Source organism: Anomaloglossus baeobatrachus, chromosome 1 (genome assembly GCF_048569485.1).
Source record: "Anomaloglossus baeobatrachus isolate aAnoBae1 chromosome 1, aAnoBae1.hap1, whole genome shotgun sequence".
Lineage (NCBI taxonomy): Eukaryota > Metazoa > Chordata > Amphibia > Anura > Aromobatidae > Anomaloglossus > Anomaloglossus baeobatrachus.
Genome location: NC_134353.1, coordinates 491,169,345 through 491,187,121, shown reverse-complemented (window position 1 = coordinate 491,187,121; position 17,777 = coordinate 491,169,345).

The following is a 17,777-nucleotide window of genomic DNA, read 5'->3' as shown; positions in this document are numbered from 1 at the left end:
CCATGCCTGCCGCGTTTGTGATGATGAACGTCTGGACCTTGGTGATGTTGTTGTGTCTTGCGCATATGAATCCTCCTGTAGTTCCTCCCCTTCCTGTTGTCCCACCCCCTGACTCCGAATAGTGTTTAGCGTGTGCTCCAGCATGTAAATGACTGGAATTGTCATGCTGATAATGGCATTGTCAGCGCTAAACATATTCGTCGCCATGTCGAAACTGTGCAGAAGGGTGCATAGGTCCTTGATCTGAGATCACTCCATCAGGGTGATTTGCCCCACCTCTGCATCTCGTTGGCCCAGGCTATACGTCATGACGTATTGCACCAGGGCTCGGCGGTGCTGCCACAGTCGCTGTAACATGTGGAGAGTCGAATTCCAGTGTGTCGGCACATCGCATTTCAGGCGATGAACCGGCAGGCCGAAAGACTTCTGGAGTGATGCAAGTCGCTCAGCTGCGGTGGTTGAACGGCGGAAGTGAGCAGACAGTTTTTGTGCCCTGTTCAGAAGGCCATCTAGGCCGGGATAGTGTGTTAAAAATTTCTGGACAACAAGGTTCAACACGTGAGCCATACAAGGCACGTGTGTCACCTTGCCCAGGCGAAGGGCCGCACCCAGGTTTGCAGCATTGTCGCACACGGCCTTACCAGGCTGCAGGTTGAGTGGAGACAACCATTTACCAAACTCAGTCTCCAGAGCTGCCCACAACTCAGCCGCTGTGTGACTCTTATTTCCAAGACATTTCAAGCTAAAGACCGCCTGATGCCGTTGCGCTCTGCTGCCAGCATAGTAATGAGGGGTGCGTGATTCGTTCTGCGCAGTTAGAACGTTGGAGGCCTGACCAGGCAGGCTTGGGGCGGAGGTGGAGGACCCAGACGAGGTGAAGGAGGCAGAAGCAGTGGAGGAACTTGGACAGACAGAGGATTGACACACAAGTCGTGGGGATGGCAAGACTTGTGCAGCAGACCCTTCACCATCTATAACCATAGTTACCCAGTGCCCAGTCAGCGACATGTAACGTCCCTGTCCATGCATTTCGGTAGCCAAGAGCTTACAGAGGGATAAAGTCAACCTCTTAGCTTTGTCATAGGTTGCAGGAAATGGCCTTTTATTTGTCCACATCTGAGGGACAGAGATCTGGCTGCTGTGTGTCGACGGTGTTGAGTAGGCTGTCCCTGGAAAAATGCAGCTTTGTGAGGAAAGTGCAGGCGTAGACATGATGTTGCCTTCATCCAACGTTGGTGCTATCGATGTCTGAGAGAGCTGTACACACATACTTGTTTCCCCTTCCAAACCAACTGACGACCTACCAAGCAAACCGCCTGTTGCGGTTACAGTGGTGGAAGTTGTGCGTGGAAAACCAGGTGTGACAGCTGTCCCCACAGTCCTAGATTATGAAGAGCGCGCGGATGCACTGGAAGGGGCAGGCGTTGGATGGTTCGCTTCGCTAGGCCGCATTGCAGCACGGTGAGCTTCCCACCGGGACATATGATATTTATTCATGTGACGATTCATGGAAGAAGTTGTCAAACTGCTGAGGTTTTGCCCTCTACTAACAGAATCACGACAAATTTTACAGATCACATAATTTGGCCGATCTTTTGCTATGTCAAAAAAGGACCAGGCTAGGCAAGGCTTAGAGGGCATGCGACCTGCTGAGCCCCCCCGACTAGTGCTCAGAGGCAGAGTGGTGGCTGAGGATGCAGTTGTAGACGTGCTACCAGTGCTCCGACTCTGTCCAGGAGGGCGCAAGGTAACTTCGTCGTCGGTTGCATCCTCCTCCACCGCTTCTGTTGACCTCCCCTTTCCACCAGCATCTGTCATTTTGCCACTCATTTTGATTGCGACAAGATTGTGCACTTAAAATGTGGTAGTAAAAATTGAGAGGTGGTGTAGATTTCAGCGGTGGTCTAGCTTTATTAACAGCAGAATAAACAACAATAATTATCCCTGACAATGCAACTATGGCCCTTAAACTGGCAGCATAGTTTGCTAGTACAATAGATTAGTAACAATGAGTTTGAGTGTGCAATGCAGGCAGACGTGCTGCAAATATCTTTGCACTAGTGGGACAATACAGAAGTCCAACAGCCACGTTTAGGATGCCACTAAGTTTCCTCAGTGTTTGCTAGTATAATGGCTTAGTAACAATGAGTTTGAGTGTGCAATGCAGGCAGACGTGCTGCAAATATCTTTGCACTAGTGGGACAATACAGAAGTCCAACAGCCACTTTTAGGATGCCAGTAAGTTTCCTCAGTGTTTGCTAGTATAATGGCTTAGTAACAATGAGTTTGAGTGTGCAATGCAGGCAGACGTGCTGCAAATATCTTTGCACTAGTGGGACAATACAGAAGTACAACAGCCACGTTTAGGATGCCACTAAGTTTCCTCAGTGTTTGCTAGTATAATGGCTTAGTAACAATGAGTTTGAGTGTGCAAAGGGCAGGAGGGTACAGTGGCAGGGTTGTGGGTCTGGGTAGAGGAAAGGAAGCCTGCCTTTCTATCCCTCCTAATGGGGAAATGCAGCGAGGAAATCACTGACCTTAGCTACACAGACGCTGTCATCTTGTGTAGCTGTTAAAATCTGTTTTCACGGCCCTGACTGTCACCTATGGCTCTGACCCTGCCGGTATTAGCCCTTACAAGGGCTGAAAGAAACTTCTATCCCTATTCTGTATAGCGCTGTGTATAGAGCGTACACAGCAGTATCGGAGACAGGAGCTACGCCAGCGGTGACTGACACCAAGACGCAGAAGGCAGATAAGGGCGTGCTGGAGGAAAATGTCCGTTTTTATAATGCAGGGACATGTGACATGGACATCCTATCACACATGCCGTTGCTTCTCTGGCTAAAAGTCCATTTAGCTGTGTGTGTGTCTGGGATTGGCTGACATGCGCTTAGGGAAGGAAGACAAGGAAAAAAAAAAAATGGCGGTTGCCATTATCCATACAGCAGTGATCTGAATGCGCTGTTCCTGCACACTATACGCTGAAATTTCATAATAGTGTGAGTCACAGAGTGACTTACACTATTACAGCGGAAAGCCAGCTAGTAATTAGCTTGTCTTTTTGCTGCTAGAACCGTTCTCGAACGTATCTAGAACTATTGAGCTTTAGCAAAAAGCTCGAGTTCTAGTTCAATCTAGAACAGCCCCCAAAATCACTCGAGCCGCGAACTGGAGAACCTCGAACCGCGAACCGCGCTCAACTCTAGTAGCAATACCACTGGGTGGAAGCTGGAACCAAGGAGGGTGTGTTCTGCACTATAAGGACAGGAGTGCAGTTCCCTGTGACACCCTGACTAGTGCAGGGGCATCACATTGTTTTTTTTCAGTATCTGAGATACTGTGTGGTGGCTTATTTTTTGCTCCCCAAATAGTTATAGTCAGACCCGGACTGTAAAAGTCCAACCTCTGTGGGTTCAAAGGTACCTGAGTACTGGGCCCAGGGGTGGAATTCTCAGGGAAGGAATTCCAGGTGTTTATCCAGATCCGGCACTCAGGTAATACAAAAAAATAAAGGAAAAATAAAGGAAAAAATAATAACACAAGCAGGCTATACTTACCAAGTCTCTGGTGCGGCTGTAACTGCTCCCACAGCCTCTCATTCACTTCCAGCGCCGCTCATTACCTTCACTGCATATTCACTACTTCCCCCGCCCATTGACGTCTGTGATTGGATATAGTCAGATGTTCCCCCACGCTGAATGACAGTATGTCTGATGCTTACATTCACAGACCCTGTCTGCGGATCACTAACGTACAGTAAAATAAATTTTAAAAAAATTGGCGTAGGGTCCCCTATATTATGATGCCAGTGTAGCGCCCCTGAACCTCTCAGGGCACTACTTGGTACTGCATCCTCACCAGGATGCAGGGCCTACCCCCAGGGACTTGGAACACCAGTGCCAGTGACATCTGCACACACCAAAATCTCAGTTTCCACTCAACACCAGGGATAATTGGCTAGTCAGACACCAAAGGGATTGCCACCTAGAGGGCCGAGCCAGTCCAGGGGGTTAGACAGCCTGGTGGGAGGCGACTGAGAGCAGTCTAGAGTAGAGAGTGAAGCAGAGAGACGTGCCTAGAGCTGGGCCGTGTAACGGTGACTCGGGGGCACAGGAGAGTGGTCGCCAGGGTAGGTACACCCAAGTACCACTGGGACCAGGACACTGACGGGGCACAGGACCCTAGGTCAGGTGTCAGCTTCACGCGGTCTGGTAATTACCTGCACAGTGAGGGGACCCTTATAGACCTCACTGACCCACAGATACAGGGGCACCAGCAGTAAAGAGAGGATCAGAGTTCGGGACACAGACCGGCCCTACAGGGTCCACACTGCCCGCCATACGGACAAGGAGACTGCCAAAAGGACAGTCGGGCCCCAAATCAGCTCCAAGCTACGGTGACCCAACCACACTGAGGGTGCTGGGGACAGAACAACCGAGTCATCAAACTGGCCCCGGAAATACAGGGACCTGAACCAGCCGTCCAAGGGCCCAACTGTGAGTAAAGAACTGTTAAACTTCAACCCCCGGTGTTGCCTCCCTTCTTCGACGAAAGTCTCCACCATACATCTCCCTGGGCTCAGCCTTACCTGCAGAGGGCCTACCACCACAGCTGCCATTACCACCAGCCCTAGGAATAATAATAATTTCCTCAGCAGCGGTGATCCATCTTAACCGCAAGCCGCAAGTGGCGTCACACCAATGACTATAATCTCCCCTGTAAATATTCTCCATTAAAAAGTGTCCCCAGGGTCACGGAACCGGGCAACGGCCAGCATTCACCCGTGACACAGCATCCCCGAAAATATACGGCCCAGGACTGTGTACCCCATATCCCTGGGTGACACACCAGCACAGATAAAGCCTACGGCTACAGGCTGCAGCCAGCTGTACGCTTATCTTGGCTGTGTATCAAAATAAGAGCAACCACATGCAGCTTTTTTTTTTTAATCATTATTATTCTAAAAAATTATTAGTGATGAGCGGACTTGGAATGTAAAAGTCTGGACCCACATGAATTCAAAGATACCCAAGTGCCGGGCCGGAATTCTCAGTGAATTCCGTGTATTAATCTAGATCCGGCACTTGGGTAATGCAAAAAAGTAAAGGAAAAATAAAGAAAAAAATAATAATGCAATCGAGCTATACTTAACGAGTCTCCGGCATGGCTATAACTTCTGTCGCGGCCACTCATTTATTTCCGAGGCTGCTTATTACCTTCACTGCATATGCACTGCTTTCCCTACCCACTGGCGTTTGTGATTGGTTGCAGTCAGACGCGCCCTCACGCTAAGTGATACCATGTCTGACACTTCCAGTCAAAGGCCCTGTCTCCGGGTAACTATCGTACAGTAAAAATAAATAAATAAAAAAATTGGCGTATGGTCCCCTTACATTATGATACCCAGCAAACACAGATAAAGCCTATGGCTATAGGCTGCGATCTCCAGCCTTGCGCTTATCTTGGCTGTGTATCAAAATAAGAGGAACCGTATTTGACTTTTTAAAAAAAAAATTAAAAAGATAATTTAAAAAAAAAACAGAGTTCAATTTTGATATCCAGCCATGATAAAGCCCGACAACTGGGGGCTGGTATTCTCAGGCTAGGGAGATCCAGGGTTAATTGGCCCCCCAGCCTAAAAATAGCAACCTGCAGCCACCCAGAAGTGTCACATCCATTAGATGCGACAATCCCATCACTTTACCAGGCTCTTCCCAATTGCCCTGGTGCGGTGGCAATCGGGGTAATAAGGGGTTAATCGCAGCTCACAACTGCCATTAAGCCCTAGATAAGTAATGGGAGGCGTCTATGAGACCCCCTATTACTAATCTGTAAGTGAAAGTAAATAAACACGAACACCGAAAATTCCTGTATTTGAAATAAAAGACAAAAAACACCCTGTTTCACCACTCTAATAACCCCCAAAACACCCAGGTCTAACATGATCCACATGAGGCCCCACGATAATTCCAGCTCTGCTACATTACTGAAGGCACAATGCATGATCATGGTACATGACCACCCGCTGCGGACTGAGCAGCAATCAGCAGTGTTGTCACTCAGGTACGTTGCAGCCACAGCTGGAGGTTCCCATGGTGCACCACCTGTGATAGCAGGTCATTTGACCTCAGGCAGGTGACTTCGTTAAACTCAGTGACTTTACCTAAGGTGGGGTCACCGAGTTAATTGAGGTCCCCTGCTGGTAAAATGAGGTCACTTGTGGGGGGGTCTGCTGTTTAAGTGCCTTAGGGGCCCTGCAAAGGCGACATGGTGCCCGTAATCTATGTCAGCCAAATTTGCTTTCCAAAATTCAAATTGTGCACCTCCCAGCTGTTTTTCAAAACAGAGGTTTATTACTGTATGTGGGAAAGTGCACAAAAGAAACTAGGTAAATTTTTGGGTCCTTTTTGTCATGCAATTTTTTGTAAGAGTGAATAAATTGGGGCTAAAGCAACATCTAATATATAAAGCTCAGTGTAAGTGTGTGTGTATGTGTGTGTGTATGTGTGTGTGTATGTCCGCGTGTATGTCCGCTAAAGGAATCCGCACCGTCGCATGTACAATCACGAAATTTTGCACAGACACTCCATGTGACTCAGGGAACGTCATAGACTATGTTTGGGCTGGAAAATTTAACCCCGTCCTTTCCAGTTACTCTACAAAAATCCTGCCTCCATTAATCTGAATGAAGCTGGGAGCTCCAGGCTATAAATAGCAACTGTCAGTGGTTGGTATAGGAACAAAATAAACTGTTAGTATACGAAGCTTATGTGTGAGGTAAAAAGATGTCGGTGGTGAGACGGATAGAGAAAGACAGAGACAGACGGGGAAAGAGACAGACGCCCAAATAGACAGACGCCCAAAGAGACAGACCTGGAAAGAGACAGAGCGGGAAATAGACAGAACAGGAAAGAGACAGCCGGGCAAAGAGACAGACCTGGAGAGAGACAGACCTGGAGAGAGACAGACCTGGAGAGAGACAGCCCTGGAGAGAGACAGCCCTGGAAAGAAACAGACCTGGAAAGAGACAGACCTGGAGAGAGACAGACCTGGAGAGAGACAGACCTGGAAAGAGACAGACCTGGAGAGAGACAGACCTGGAGAGAGACAGCCCTGGAAAGAGACAGCCCTGGAAAGAGACAGCCCTGGAAAGAGACAGACGGGGAAAGAGACAGACGGGGAAAGAGACAGACAGGGAAAGAGACAGCCCTGGAAAGAGACAGATGGGCAAAGAGACAGACGGTCAAAGAGACAGACCTGGAAAGAGACAGAGCGGGAAAGAGACAGATCTGGAAAGAGACAGAGCTGGAAAGAGACAGAGCGGGAAAGAGACAGAGCAGGAAAGAGACAGCTGGGCAAAGAGACAGCCGGGCAAAGAGACAGCTGGGCAAAGAGACAGACCTGGAGAGAGACAGACCTGGAGAGAGACAGACCTGGAGAGAGACAGACCTGGAGAGAGACAGACCTGGAGAGAGACAGCCCTGGAAAGAGACAGACCTGGAAAGAGACAGACAGGGAAAGAGACAGCCCTGGAAAGAAACAGACGGGCAAAGAGACAGACCTGGAAAGAGACAGACCTGGAAAGAGACAGACGGGGAAAGAGACAGACGGGGAAAGAGACAGCCCTGGAAAGAGACAGCCCTGGAAAGAGACAGACGGGGAAAGAGACAGACGGGGAAAGAGACAGACAGGGAAAGAGACAGCCCTGGAAAGAGACAGATGGGCAAAGAGACAGACGGTCAAAGAGACAGACCTGGAAAGAGACAGAGCGGGAAAGAGACAGATCTGGAAAGAGACAGAGCTGGAAAGAGACAGAGCGGGAAAGAGACAGAGCAGGAAAGAGACAGCCGGGCAAAGAGACAGCCGGGCAAAGAGACAGCTGGGCAAAGAGACAGACCTGGAGAGAGACAGACCTGGAGAGAGACAGACCTGGAGAGAGACAGACCTGGAGAGAGACAGACCTGGAGAGAGACAGCCCTGGAAAGAGACAGACCTGGAAAGAGACAGACAGGGAAAGAGACAGCCCTGGAAAGAAACAGACGGGCAAAGAGACAGACCTGGAAAGAGACAGACCTGGAAAGAGACAGACGGTGAAAGAAACAGACGGGGAAAGAGACAGCCCTGGAAAGAGACAGACCTGGAAAGAGACAGACGGGGAAAGAGACAGCCCTGAAAAGAGACAGACGGGCAAAGAGACAGACCTGGAAAGAGACAGACCTGGAAAGAGACAGACGGGGAAAGAGACAGACGGGGAAAGAGACAGCCCTGGAAAGAGACAGCCCTGGAAAGAGACAGCCGGGCAAAGAGACAGACCTGGAAAGAGACAGACCTGGAGAGAGACAGACCTGGAGAGAGACAGCCCTGGAAAGAGACAGACCTGGAAAGAGACAGACGGGGAAAGAGACAGACGGGCAAAGAGACAGACCTGGAAAGAGACAGACCTGGAAAGAGACAGACCTGGAAAGAGACAGACGGGGAAAGAGACAGACGGGGAAAGAAACAGCCCTGGAAAGAGACAGATGGGCAAAGAGACAGCCCTGGAAAGAGACAGACCTGGAAAGAGACAGACTGGGAAAGAGACAGACCGGGAAAGAGAGCGGGAAAGAGACAGAGCGGGAAAGAGACAGAGTGGGAAAGAGACAGCCCTCGAAAGACAGCCCTGGAAAGAGACAGACGGGCAAAAAGACAGACGAGCAAAGAGACAGCCCGGTAAAGAGACAGCCCAGCAAAGAGACAGCCCTGGAAAAAGACAGACCGGGAAAGAGACAGACCGGGTATGAGACAGACCGGGAAAGAGACAGACCTGGAAAAAGACAGACCGGGAAAGAGACAGACGGGCAAAGAGACAGCCCGGCAAAGAGATAGCCCAGCAAAGAGACAGCTCGGTAAAGAGACAACCCGGCAAAGAGACAGCCCTGGAAAGAGACAGCCCTGGAAAGAGACAGCCCTGGAAAGAGACAGCCCTGGAAAGAGACAGACTGGGAAAGAGACAGACTGGGAAAGAGACAGACCTGGAAAGAGACAGACCGGGAAAGAGACAGACCGGGAAAGAGACAGACTGGGAAAGAGACAGACTGGGAAAGAGACAGCCCTGGAAAGAGACAGCCCTGGAAAGAGACAGACCGGGAAAGAGAGCGGGAAAGAGACAGAGCGGGAAAGAGACAGACCTGGAAAGAGACAGACCGGGAAAGAGACAGACCGGGAAAGAGACAGACTGGGAAAGAGACAGACTGGGAAAGAGACAGCCCTGGAAAGAGACAGCCCTGGAAAGAGACAGACCGGGAAAGAGAGCGGGAAAGAGACAGAGCGGGAAAGAGACAGAGTGGGAAAGAGACAGCCCTCGAAAGACAGCCCTGGAAAGAGACAGACGGGCAAAAAGACAGACGAGCAAAGAGACAGCCCGGTAAAGAGACAGCCCAGCAAAGAGACAGCCCTGGAAAAAGACAGACCGGGAAAGAGACAGACCGGGTATGAGACAGACCGGGAAAGAGACAGACCTGGAAAAAGACAGACCGGGAAAGAGACAGACGGGCAAAGAGACAGCCCGGCAAAGAGATAGCCCAGCAAAGAGACAGCTCGGTAAAGAGACAACCCGGCAAAGAGACAGCCCTGGAAAGAGACAGCCCTGGAAAGAGACAGCCCTGGAAAGAGACAGCCCTGGAAAGAGACAGACTGGGAAAGAGACAGACTGGGAAAGAGACAGACTGGGAAAGAGACAGACTGGGAAAGAGACAGACCGGGAAAGAGACAGACCTGGAAAGAGACAGACCTGGAAAGAGACAGACCGGGAAAGAGACAGACCTGGAAAGAGACAGACCGGGAAAGAGACAGACCGGGAAAGAGACAGACGGGCAAAGAGACAGCCCAGCAAAGAGACAGCCCGGTAAAGAGACAACCCGGCAAAGAGACAGCCCTGGAAAGAGACAGCCCTGGAAAGAGACAGACCTGGAAAGAGACAGACCAGGAATGAGACAGACCAGGAAAGAGACAGACCAGGAAAGAGACAGACCTAGAAAGAGATAGATGGGCAAAGAGACAGACCTGCAAAGAGACAGAGCAGGAAAGAGACAGAGCAGGAAAGAGACAGACGGAGAAAGAGACAGCTCTGGAAAGAGACAGCCCTGGAAAGAGACAGACCGGGAAAGAGAGCGGGAAAGAGACAGAGCGGGAAAGAGACAGAGTGGGAAAGAGACAGCCCTCGAAAGACAGCCCTGGAAAGAGACAGACGGGCAAAAAGACAGACGAGCAAAGAGACAGCCCGGTAAAGAGACAGCCCGGCAAAGAGACAGCCCTGGAAAAAGACAGACCGGGAAAGAGACAGACCGGGAAAGAGACAGACCTGGAAAGAGACAGACCGGGAAAGAGACAGACCTGGAAAGAGACAGACCGGGAAAGAGACAGACCGGGAAAGAGACAGACTGGGAAAGAGACAGACTGGGAAAGAGACAGACCTGGAAAGAGACAGACCAGGAAAGAGACAGACCGGGAAAGAGACAGACCGGGAAAGAGACAGACCGGGAAAGAGACAGACCTGGAAAGAGACAGACCGGGAAAGAGACAGACCTGGAAAGAGACAGACCGGGAAAGAGACAGACCGGGAAAGAGACAGACTGGGAAAGAGACAGACTGGGAAAGAGACAGCCCTGGAAAGAGACAGCCCTGGAAAGAGACAGACCGGGAAAGAGAGCGGGAAAGAGACAGAGCGGGAAAGAGACAGAGTGGGAAAGAGACAGCCCTCGAAAGACAGCCCTGGAAAGAGACAGACGGGCAAAAAGACAGACGAGCAAAGAGACAGCCCGGTAAAGAGACAGCCCAGCAAAGAGACAGCCCTGGAAAAAGACAGACCGGGAAAGAGACAGACCGGGTATGAGACAGACCGGGAAAGAGACAGACCTGGAAAAAGACAGACCGGGAAAGAGACAGACGGGCAAAGAGACAGCCCGGCAAAGAGATAGCCCAGCAAAGAGACAGCTCGGTAAAGAGACAACCCGGCAAAGAGACAGCCCTGGAAAGAGACAGCCCTGGAAAGAGACAGCCCTGGAAAGAGACAGCCCTGGAAAGAGACAGCCCTGGAAAGAGACAGCCCTGGAAAGAGACAGACTGGGAAAGAGACAGACTGGGAAAGAGACAGACTGGGAAAGAGACAGACTGGGAAAGAGACAGACCTGGAAAGAGACAGACTGGGAAAGAGACAGACCTGGAAAGAGACAGACCGGGAAAGAGACAGACCGGGAAAGAGACAGACCAGGAAAGAGACAGACCTAGAAAGAGACAGACGGGCAAAGAGACAGCCCGGCAAAGAGATAGCCCAGCAAAGAGACAGCCCGGTAAAGAGACAACCCGGCAAAGAGACAGCCCTGGAAAGAGACAGCCCTGGAAAGAGACAGCCCTGGAAAGAGACAGACCTGGAAAGAGACAGACCTGGAAAGAGACAGACTTGGAAAGAGACAGACTGGGAAAGAGACAGACTGGGAAAGAGACAGACCTGGAAAGAGACAGACCTGGAAAGACAGACCGGGAAAGAGACAGACCTAGAAACAGACAGCCGGGCAAAGAGACAGCCGGACAAAGAGACAGACGGGCAAAGAGACAGATGGGCAAAGAGACAAAGAGAGAGAGAGACAGACAGATACAGAGATTGAGACGGATAGACTGATGCAGACAGAGAGATAGAAACAGACAGACAAGGAAAGAGACAGACAGCGAGACAGACAGACAGCGACACACAGACAGAGACTGGGAGAGAGACAGAGAGACAGTTACTATCCCGGGCAACGCCCGGGTACTACAGCTAGTTGTTGGATAAAATGCAATTTTTTTTTCATTCCTTGCTTTCATTCCTGCGAAGCACCTGAAAAGGTTAATAAACTTCTTGGATGTGGTTTTGAGTACTTTGAGGGGTGCAGTTTTTAGAATAGTGTTGCTTTTGGGTATTTTATGTCACCTAGTCCTCCGAAAGTTATTTGAAATGTGATGTGGTCCCTAAAAAAATGGTTTTGTATATTTTGTTGGAAAAATGAGAAATTGCTGATAAACTTTGAACCCTTCTAACTTCCTAAAAATTATGGTGATGTAAAGTAGACATGTGGGAAATGTTATTTAATAGCTATTTTGTGTGACATAACTCTCTTGTTTAAGGCCATAAAAATTCAAAGTTTGAAAATTGCAACAATTTCAACATTTTCGCCCTTTTTTTTTTTTTTTTCACAAATAAACAAAAAAATCGTCCTAAATTTGCCACTATCATGAAGTACAATATGTCACAAAAAAAACCATTCTCAGAATCACCGGGATCTGTAGAAGCGTTCCAGAGTTACTAACTAATAAAGTCACACTTGTCAGAATTTTAAAATTTGGCCTGAGCAATAAGGTCAAAATTACAGTAGCTCTGTCATTAAGGGATTAAGTATGGCCTAAAATCATATATTTCAGTTAGATTAATCCCATTTCAAATTCTCTGTTTAAATGTATTGATATTAAAAGTCATTCTTAGATTTGATACCAGTTTTGAAGTTTTATTGACAAAGGCTTAATTATTTCATTCCATTGTCACATTAATTAGCTAACATTATCATGCTGACATCCTACACCAGGGGTGGGGAACCTCCGGCCGCGGGCCGTATGCGGCCTGCCATGACCTTCTCTGCGGCCCCTGGGCAGATTCCCAAGGGCGGCAGTGTTCGAGCCACCACCGCGGTCTTGTAGGCCGCTGGTTATTTAAATCCCCACATGCACTTTTCCGCTGGCCAGTGCCAGTATGCTCAGGACTTACTTTGTGGGCGGGTTAGGCGCTCTGCGCTTCCGTCCCACAGCAGCTTCACATCTTTCAGCGGTGTGTGCCTGCCCTCTGCTCTCCGAAGCCGTGTGCCTGCCCTCCGATGCTGTGTGTCCAGTGCCTGCTCTATTGTGCTGTGAGTCTGGCGCTGCTGTGTGTCCAGCACCCTCTCTCTGCTGCTGTGTGTCCCATCCAGTGCTTTATGGGCCTCCCCAGTTCTGTGTACCACCCCCTCCCCGATTTGCATGCAACCCTCAGTGCTGTGTGTAACGGGGTGCCAGGGGTGCCTCCGGCCTTGTAGTCGTGGCCCTTGCTGACAGGCTTACCCCTGGTTCCACCGTCACTTTGGGGACAGGAGATGTCGTGGTGGGGCAGAGTGTGGTGGTGCAGGTGTTGTCCGGCGCACAAACACTCTTCAGGCATGGATCGATGCAAATAACAAACATGTTTTATTCTTCGCAAGTCTCCACACGTGGCAGTAACAAAACACAGTGCTGTGGCGCTTCCTTTGGCTGAGGGAAAGCCTGCCCTAGCGTCCCCTCAAGTGGGTGACTTGCCTGACTACTCCTCTTCGCCCGGCTCCCACTTCTGGCTACCCACAGCCCGGACCCACACCGGACTGCTTCACCCTACGAGGTTCTGCCCGCTCCTGTTCTCTCCGGCTTCCCTGAGCTTCAGCTGCCACACTCTGCCCCTGGCTGTTCCTTCTCCTTTCCTGTCCCAGAGACAACTGCCTGTGTCACACACTTTCTTCCCTCCTAAACTGCCGGCTCCTCCTTCCCAATGTGGTGACAGCCGTCCCACCCGGCCACTAGGGGGTACCCTAACTCAACATACATACATACAATATAAGACATTTTTATTAATAACATTTCCGGGTTAACTAGGCTTCTTTGTGAGGGGTCTGCCCACCCCTTACACACCTCCCCTCTTTAAGCCTGAGCCTCCCGGCAAGGCTCCAATCTAAAATTACAACTTTTAAAACCACACAAAACATGTTCAATCAACTGCGAACCTGTCCAGCGCCCGGAGGCTTAGCAGCGCTCCCGGTCTTTGGTGTGCCCGGAGGCTTAGCAGCTCTCCCGGTCTTTGGTGTGCCCGGAGGCTTAGTAGCACTCCCGGTCTTTGGTGGTCAACGCAGGAACACGGAACTTCTCTTTTTCAATGACGCGGAGGAGCCCCTGGCTCAGTCCAGCAAGCAGGCTCTCTCCGGAATCAGCAACTTGAACGTAAAACTTTCTCCGGCTTAAACACGCCGGCATCAAACAAAACAGGCCTGCCATCTTCCGGTCTTGATGCTTATTCCGGGTGGTAGGCCCGTTGCCACTCAGCTCTCTGAGCTTGGATATATTCCGACAGGGACTGCCCGGGTAATCGGCGCAGCCTCCGGAAAGGCTCATGACTGATGAGCTGCTCCGCTGTTTCAGCCTCCGGCTTGGGCTCCTCAGCCTCCGACGGAGGTGAGGGGGTCGCTGCGCGGGACGGTGGCGGGCTGCCCATAACAATCATCGGATGGGTAGTAATGTTCTGGTTAATCGCCAGCACCGGCGAGGTTCCCTTCTCCGGGTCGGTACTCTGCACGGGCATGACTGCCGGAGCTACAGCTACGGTATGTCGGGGTCGGGAGGCTTCAGCCAGCACCGGTCTTCGTTGCGCTTGTCGCCGGGCCTGGTGTTCTTCCCATTTTACCTCCTGCTGCCATTGGGCAGCCTCCTGTTCGGTGGGCGTACGATGCACCCCCACCGCAAACAAGCCCCGGCAGCCCACTTCCCTCAGGAATCGTACCTTTTCCCCTGGGTACAGGGTATGTAACCGCTGCGGGAGGCCTTCTGTATCCAGGTTGACGCGATTGTAAAAATAATCGTCACCGGTTTCTCCATCTCGGATAAAGCCATATCCCTCTCTCTGATTGAATTTGACGACCACTCCGGTGGTATACTGGCCCTCAAACTCTTCGCCGCGGGGACCCGCCATGATCTCCCGGGTGACGGTTTCAGCGAGCAGCCGCTCTTGCACTGGGTCCGGCTCAGGTGACGGGGATCTTCTGGTCGGTATGGGAGACGGCAGCACCGGATCCCAGTAGAACCCCCAGTCGTCTCTCTCCAATTTCCGAGCATATATTTCCGCCAGAGCCCGAGTTTGACTAGGTGTTTCAGACCCCACCGCGGCTGGCGGGGGTCCCTCTGGGCAGGGATATGGGGCTCCCAGCATCCGGCTCCCCAACAGTAGTTGGGCGGCGTAGGTCGCCCGGACCTCTGTTGTGGTCGCACCGGTCTCCGCGTCCCACGTCGTGAGCCAAGTCACCCTTGTGGCTCGTCCCGGTCCTCCGGGTACAGCCGGCAAGTAGGCAGGGAATCCCTCCGCGGACACCATCTGCTTCTGACGGCTCTCGTCCAGATTCTCCATTTTTTCTTCAGCGCAAGTCCTCAGTAAGGGCGTCAGGGTCAGTGGCGAGACTAGAGGAAGTGGAGGCGGGCTCACTTTTCCCGCTCTTGAGGATACTCCACCCTTAGTCTCACACCACAGATCGACCCCTCCGCGGCGGCACTTCTTTCTTCTTCCAACACCGCCCACTGTACATGTCTTTGTTCGTGCCCTGGGACCGGCACCTCCCCTCTTTGGGCGGAGTACTCCGAACTTCTTTTTCGGCACCGGCCAGCCCCAGGCTCTTCTTTTGGCGCCAATTTTTCGCGCGCTTTCTGTTTCTTCACAGACGACGGCCACCTTGCCGCCATATTGTGCCCAGTCTAACGCCTCAGGCACTGTTTCTTCTTCCCACCATGGGACTGGAAATCTTCGCTGAAAGTCCGGATCAGGGGCCCTTGGCACCACTTGGTCTCCATCTTCTTGGAGCGGGTCCCCTTGCATATGATCCGGATCCTGCCAACTACGCCACATGTAACGGGGTGCCAGGGGTGCCTCCGGCCTTGTAGTCGTGGCCCTTGCTGACAGGCTTACCCCTGGTTCCACCGTCACTTTGGGGACAGGAGATGTCCTGGTGGGGCAGAGTGTGGTGGTGCAGGTGTTGTCCGGCGCACAAACACTCTTCAGGCATGGTTCGATGCAAATAACAAACATGTTTTATTCTTCGCAAGTCTCCACACGTGGCAGTAACAAAACACAGTGCTGTGGCGCTTCCTTTAGCTGAGGGAAAGCCTGCCCTAGCGTCCCCTCAAGTGGGTGACTTGCCTGACTACTCCTCTTCGCCCGGCTCCCACTTCTGGCTACCCACAGCCCGGACCCACACCGGACTGCTTCACCCTACGAGGTTCTGCCCGCTCCTGTTCTCTCCGGCTTCCCTGAGCTTCAGCTGCCACACTCTGCCCCTGGCTGTTCCTTCTCCTTTCCTGTCCCAGAGACAACTGCCTGTGTCACACACTTTCTTCCCTCCTAAACTGCCGGCTCCTCCTTCCCAATGTGGTGACAGCCGTCCCACCCGGCCACTAGGGGGTACCCTAACTCAACATACATACATACAATATAAGACATTTTTATTAATAACATTTCCGGGTTAACTAGGCTTCTTTGTGAGGGGTCTGCCCACCCCTTACACTGTGTACCCCCCAATGCTGTGTATCACCCAAGGTTTGTGTGCCCCCCCAGTGATGTCAGGTCTCCACAAGTGCTGTGTGCCCCCTAATGATGTCTGTGCCCCCTCAGTGATGGCTGTGCCTCCCCCAATGATGGCTGTGCTCCCCCCAGTGATGGTTGTACTCCCCCCAGTGATGGCTGTACCTCCCCGCAGTGATGGCTGTGCTCCCCCCAGTGATGGCTGTGCCCAACCCCTTGTGATGTTTGTGCCCCAGCCCCCCTTGTGATGTCTGTGCCCCAGCCCCTCTTGTGATAGCTGTGCCCCAGCCCCTCCTGTGATGTCTGTGCCCCAGCCCCTCGTGATGTCTGTGCCCCAGCCCTTCTTATGAAGTCTGTGCCCCAGCCCTTCTTATGAAGTCTGTGCCCCAGCCCCTCTTGTGATGTCTGTGTCCCAGCTCTTCTTGTGATATCTGTGCCCCAGCCTCTCTTGTGATGTCTGTGCCCCAGCCACTCTTCTGTTGTCAGTGCCACAGCCCCTCTTATGATGTCTGTGCCCCAGCGACTCTTGTGTTGTGTATGCCCCCAGCGTCTCTTGTGTTGTGTATGCCCCCAGTGTCTCTTGTGTTGTGTATGCCCCCAGCATCTCTTGTGTTGTGCATGTCCCCAGCGTCTCCTGTGATGTGCATGCCCTCAGCATCTCCTGTGATGTGCAAGCCCCCAGCGTCTCCTGTGATGTGCATGTCCCCAGCGTCTCCTGTGATGTATATGCCCCCAGTGTCTCCTTGGATGTGAATGCCTCTAGTGTCTCCTGTGACTTATATATCACATTGCAGATGCTGGGGGCATTTACATCACAGGAGGGGCTGGGGGCATATACATGTTCAGCAGTCCCAGTGTCTCCTATGTGATGTATATGCCCCCAGCTCTCCAGTGATGTATGTGCCCCCAGTGTCTCCTGTGAGGTTGTATATACAGCAGTCCCAGTGTCTCCTATATGATATATGTGCCTCTAGCATCTCCTGTGATGTATATACAGTATCTCTTATGTGATGTATATGATTTACCAATCTTATTATCACAAAAAGTTGACTGTGCTCCAGACTGAGACAAACTTGAAAAAGCAGCTGTGAGAAGAAACGTGATTAGTATCACCAAACATCATAGCCACAACAAAGACAAGCAGCTCCGGCCGCCACATTAGGGGTGAGCTAATTAATTGTTTAACCAAATATAGCAGGGTCATTTTCACATTGATAATTTTATGCGGCCCCCGAAGGTTAGTAGAAGTTTCCAAATGGCCCCAGCAGAAAAAAGGTTCCCCACCACTATCCTATATCATGGAATAGTAGTGTAGTATCAATAGCATCAGCAATCAAATTGACAACTTAAAAATACAGATTGTAGACTTAAAGGGGTACTTTACACGCTGCAACATCGCTAGCATCGGCTAGCGATGCCGAGCGCGATA